This window comes from Gopherus evgoodei, chromosome 2, assembly GCF_007399415.2.
Source record: "Gopherus evgoodei ecotype Sinaloan lineage chromosome 2, rGopEvg1_v1.p, whole genome shotgun sequence".
NCBI classification, from domain to species: domain Eukaryota; kingdom Metazoa; phylum Chordata; order Testudines; family Testudinidae; genus Gopherus; species Gopherus evgoodei.
In genome coordinates, this window is record NC_044323.1 from 25,332,685 (window position 1) to 25,338,684 (window position 6,000).

The 6,000-nt window shown below is 39.4% G+C and overlaps 1 long non-coding RNA gene across 3 annotated transcripts in view; it reads left to right on the forward strand.

The window, feature by feature from the left end:
* LOC115645467 overlaps positions 1-5,522 on the forward strand; it is a 201,624-nt gene extending 196,102 nt beyond the window's left edge. For all 3 annotated transcript variants that reach the window (XR_003998748.1, XR_003998749.1, XR_003998750.1), the window contains 2 exons: positions 4,051-4,151; positions 4,921-5,522. This is a non-coding gene — a long non-coding RNA (uncharacterized LOC115645467). The remainder of the gene's footprint in view (positions 1-4,050; positions 4,152-4,920) is intronic.
* The last annotated feature ends 478 nt before the right edge of the window (positions 5,523-6,000 follow it).

Below are 6,000 nucleotides of genomic sequence, written 5' to 3' on the forward strand. Positions count from 1 at the left end.
TTTATAGAAAATGTTTGACTTTTCTTCCCCCTGTGGTTTTCCTTTGGCACTTTGCAGTTTATTACATTCCTCTCCTGCATATACATGCACCTTGGCACCATCCTGCTCTAGCATTAAGATTAGGGAAATCATGATACAACAAGTTTGCAAATACACATCTGCATGAAACATCTAAATAGAGATCTGGCATTACTGTATATGGAGAAATAGCTTAAACAAGAATGGGGCAAGGCTCTAAACAGTTGATTCACTTCAAATCTATAGTTAAAACAGATGTCCATATGCATATATATGAAGAATGGAGGGGGAGGGGGAAAAATACAACTGTTTTCTTCATACTGCACTTTGGAAAGTACTGTTTTTTCTGCCATGTAACTGGGCAAAAATTTCACCATATGTCCCAAGGAAAGAAGTAAAATTGGCTGGCAGGTAACAATAGAAAAGTTAATCTTATGCCAGACAAGTCAAGCAGTGGGAGAAGATATGAGAATATTAAAATAAATAGTATCTGTTGCCTAAATTCATTTGACTTAAACATGAAATCAGCTTTGGCTCGGTTATTCTTTCAGGATCATATACAGTCCATACAAAAATATGACTTTAAGAGAAAAGTGAAGTTTACACTTGAGAACTCAAATAAAGGAGGAGTTAAGGTATCAAAGATACATTATTTGGTCTTCAGTTTCCTAAACCAAATACATTAGGGCTTCCGTGGGGAGGAAATTACTGGGACCAGGCACATGATGGTAGCTCACATAGACCCTGAGCCTGAAAGCTGCTCTCTGTCTGCAGGAATTTAAACCCATGCAGACCCCATCCATTGCAACAGGGTTCTGCACAGAAAGACCCTTGACCTTGCACTTGTCCCAATGAAATATCGCTGCATTTCCAGCTTGCAGGATACAGGCCATGTAAGATACTGTAAATGACATGTTAATTTAAATCCTGAAAAATAATCACATCCTCAATCCTTTTTGGATTACAACTCTATCACTAGACTTTTAAATGCTGATTTTAGAGCTGCGTTAAGGGTGTAGTAGTAGATAATTATACTGCAGCATATATTGGGGATCGTCTGAGTGGTCACTTTATAAGGTACTGAAGGAGCCTTTGTATGGTAGATGCAATAATGTGACTGGCTGGATGAATTCTGATTCCTGATAAAAACTCCTGTCCCCTCACAATGAGAACCTTTATAGGTCCCTGATTCAAATCTGATGAATTTGCTGGAAAAACTCCCTTTGACTTCAAGAATCCAACCTATACAATAATTATGTTTCCTATTGCAGTCAAATATAATAGCCACTTCTGCCTGTAATGTGTAACTGCATGAGAGGCACATCTTTGGGTGGGTATATGTGCTTCACCGCCCTTGAGACAGACTCATGAAACAGACTTTTGGTCAATAATCTTGCATGTGTAGTATATTGTTTGACAAGTGATATTCCATTGTGCTGTTGACCTGCTATAAATGTTAAGAAATCAGACCTTTGCCCATCTATTTATTTAAACAGCTTCTATACTACATACATGGATATAAACATGTAAAACACTACACTGATTTTCAATACATACAGAGCATTGGAAATGATAATGAAAATTATCTGATACAGTTAAAAAAAGAAAGAATGCATGCAAGTTACTTTTACTAATTTGAAAGGCACTTAAGATATTTAGGAGCCCAAAACTTATTGAAAGTCCCTTGGATTTGGGGGTTTAATTCTCCTATACTAAGTACCTGCTTTACCTTATGCACTGTATGTAATCATATGATCATGCAGCTCTTGGCTTGATGATAAAACCCACTTGTGAATAATCCTATGGACCTTAAGGGACCTAGCCACATGGGAAAAGTCACAGGATCAGGTCCACATAACATTGCTCTGAGGAAATGCTCTCCACTGAGATCATATTTTCTTTCAGGCATTTTTAAAATTGGCTTTTCCTCCAAGATGTAAGCTAAAATGATTGTTGACAAAGGCTTAATTATTCTTTCATCTTTTAAACCACGAAGAATGGAATCTGTGCCATGTTTTGCATATGGTAGAACAAATGCATAGGAGAAGGAAACAAAAAAAAAAGTTACACACAGCATTTGCAGGGTGGAGGGAAATGCTGACAACTTGCCACAAGCCTTGGACAAATCATGCTGATGTATTACTAATTTTTAGTGCTATCCAGAAAATGGAATTTCAATTTTACAGGAGATTCTGGGTTATTGACATTTTGTTTATTTCTGCCTCGGAATGAAACACTGATATTGCAGAACTTCCGGGGAAATGGAACAAGCCATTTTGATGCATGTGCACCTGCCAGGCGGCTGGCCAAGCACCCAGGGACCCAGCCCCCATACAAGCTGAGCAATGGGCAGCTGAGAAGCTTGGCAGACAGATGAGCATCCAGGGAGTTGGGCAGTTGGAAAGCCGAAGACCAAGCCAACCAGAGGGCTGGCCAAACAGCCAGGCAGCTGGGAAGCCAGCCCATGGCAGACCAGGCAGCTGGCAAATTGACTGGGCAGCTTAGCAACCAGGTGTTCGGCAGCCATTTGGGCAGCTGCTTGATTTTCCTTGAAAGTTTTGATGGAATTGACAGGCTCATATGGAATGTTTTTATTCTGTTGAATCAGTATTTTCTGACAGAAAACTATTTTGTTGAAAAACTTTGACCAGGTCTACTAATTTTAGAGGAAGCTTGTGGATATAAACAATGGTTTGCAAAACTCATAGGAACAGAGATGTATTGTAAGGGCTGCAGAGGAGAAGGATAGTCAATAAAAAATATCATGACTCCTCTGACATTGGCCTCTTCATGTACATTTGTATCTTTTAGGTGAAGTATTATTGAATGCTATTTTGAGTCTTCTAGATGATTGTTGTATTTTGATTCATAATGGAAAAAGCCATGGTGTCAGTAATATGACTATTTCCAGAAAAACCCTGGACAAATAGCAACCTCTTACCAAAACTCTGTATATCTGTCAGTCAACATCAATCTATAGAAATTCCAGGTTTTGTGAAGGAAACATATTGATTGGTATGGTTCAGAGCATTAAAGGTCAATTGATACTTCTGGAACTTTGACCTCACCTTCTTTTTCTTCAATGGAAACAGGCCTACAAACAACATGGACGTAGTTTGATTCATTGAAAGTAGTTGAATCATTGATCAAGCTAATATTGAGGATTTTTCTGGGAGGAGTGAGCTTTTTATGCGACGGGGGAGGGAAATACTGAGAAGGATTGTAGGGCAGTGTGGTTCAATGGCTAGGCCACTGGATTGTGGTTTGGGAATTCCTGGATTCTTCCTGCCTCCACCACTCATCTGCCGTATGACCTTGGGAAAGTCACTTCCCCTCTCTATTCCCTTGTTTCCCACTTTTTTTCTTCTTCCTGTTTGTTTATATGGTTAATCCATGCCCTGAAAAGCATCTCTCTTACCTATAGAGCACCTAGCACAATAGGTCTCTGATTTTAGTTGGGTCATCCAGGCACTACTGAAATACCAGTGGTGCCCGGAGGTTCCAGCTGAAATCATACAGGTGTGTGACCAAATGCACCCTACATACTATTGTAATAATCTTTGCAAAAAATATGCCTCATGAGGTATCATTGGAAAACTAATAACTCACTAGTCAATAATATCATGGTGAAATGTGTGTGGTAATATTACATGTAAAGTTATGAACTTCCCCCCTGTATGATGTTGGTGACACAGCTCAGACCCCCATAGCCCATATTTGGCATGAGTGGTTAAGCAGGTCTATCTTAAACAAAGGAATGTGTGTTTACCTCAACATACATATAAGCAGTAAATAGAGTTCTTGAGACAGCAAGAGAGAGACCAGGCAAATCTGCATCTCAACATATATGGGAGAAGAAAGAATATGGGGGCACCTTCACCCGCAGATTTCACATTGCCTTCTTTACTATTAGAATAAACTTTGCTTTGAGGGGTAATCCTCAGAGGAAACCATTTCAAGGGGAGCTGGATTATAAAAGTGAGGGCCAAAAACATGTCAGTCAATCAGTCTGTCTCTCTCTTGCTCACACAGACACAAACTCTTTCACCTAAGAAGACAAAGGAACCAGATTTTGGACTTTGGGAGGGACTCTAACCTGAGAATTTCCTCTGCCCTGTTGCTGGGAACATGTGGTAAGTCTAGATTGTTAAGTATGAGTTATTATAAAGAGTTTTATCTTTTTCTCTTATAGCCATTTCAGACTTTAGTATCTTATACCTGTACTCACTTAAAAATTCTCTCTTTGAAGTTAAATAATCTCATTTTATTCTTTAATTAAAATGAATTCAGTGTTGGGTTTAAAGGGAATCATTTGGTAGCTCCAGTTAAAGTAGCAAACTATTGTAAATTGAACTGTTCAAGGTAATCCTGGACAGTGAGGAAGATGTGTTTTTGAGGAATATTTGGAAATGGGAGTGTGTTGGGGTCATCCTGTATGTAGTAACCAAGACTGCTGGAATCCAGAGTGCAGCTGGCCTGTTGCTGACAGGCTGCTGGGGTCAGTGTTGCTGGACTAGGACAGTGGCTATACATAGACACTCTAGGGATGTGACCTGCATGCTGGCAAGCTGTTTGTAAGTGACTCAAGTTGGGAGCTGCATCAGCAAAGCATTGTGAGACAACCAGCATTTCAGAGCAGTTGGTGACACAACCCCTTACTGGTCTGGATTGAACCCCAGATTGTGATAATGATTGAAACATGACCCAGTATATCATTAATATTATCACTGTTAGATAATTGCAACAAATCTTATAGGAAGTATTACATATAAGGTGTCAATGGAGAAGTTATGATTTGCTGAATATGATTATCCTATTTATATGCATGTATCATTCTTTGTATCTGAAATTATGAATATTGATTATATTCTGTATCTGTATTTTCAATGTGTTTGCTCCTAGGGTAAAACCCATAAGATAGTTTATATCTAGTCTGGCCAGCACATTGTGAATGGACCATTCAAATTGATGGCTCATTAAAGAACACTTAATGAACACTTACAATGAACCATAAAAGAAGCTTGTTCCCACCTGGTGAGCCTTCCTGTGGACGCTTAGCTAAAATATGGGTAATGGTTCCTCCTGTGAGTCATCAAAACATGTAAGGGCATGTAACCTGATCATGTGACCCTGGACTCCATCTTGTGTCATCTTTTCTACAGAATGTGCTAGGGGCTTTGTTTGGGATGGTGAAGTTCCCTCCACATGGGAGAAGATATAAAAGATCATGGAACCATCTCCATTTTGCCTCTTTCCTGCTCTGATCACTGGACTATGGACTTACACTAAAAGGAGCATTGCACTGAGGACCTTCCACTATTTTGGAAGTTACCAGAGATTTTACAAGCCAATAATTTATTCCATCACTGCTTCAAACCTAATACAAGAACTTTGCAATGAGTGTGTATATTTGTTTTCCTTGACCATCTTAACTCTCTCCTCTATCTTTTCTTTTCTAAATAAACCTTTAAATATTAGATATTAAAGGATTGGCAACAGCGTGATTATTGGGTGAGCTCTGAGTTATTTATTGACCTGGCTGTGTGGTTGATCTCTTGGGACTAGATGGACCCTTTGTTTGGTGAAATTGGTTTTAAATAGCCACTCATCATAAGTCTAGTGTTTGTGTGATGAAATAAGTGCTGGAATGCCTAAGGAGACTCCATTTCTGACTTCTTGTTAACCAATGTGGTGAGACAGAAGTTTACTTCTGTTATTGGCTTGATATATCTTATAGAAGAATAATCACCAGTTTGGGGTGAGTCTGCCCCATTTCTCAGCAGTTTATCCTGAATCTGGTTATTTTCAGCTGTGAGCACTGAAGCATGGTGACAATGAGTAAGAAAGGGAAGCGAGTAAAGAGGTTCTCCTGAGGGTTAGGGAGGGAGAAAGGAGACAGGAAAGGAGGGAGGTGTGACATTCGATACCTTGGGGGAGCATCCTGTAACCTCCATGTTCCTCATGTTTATATAATTGTGATCT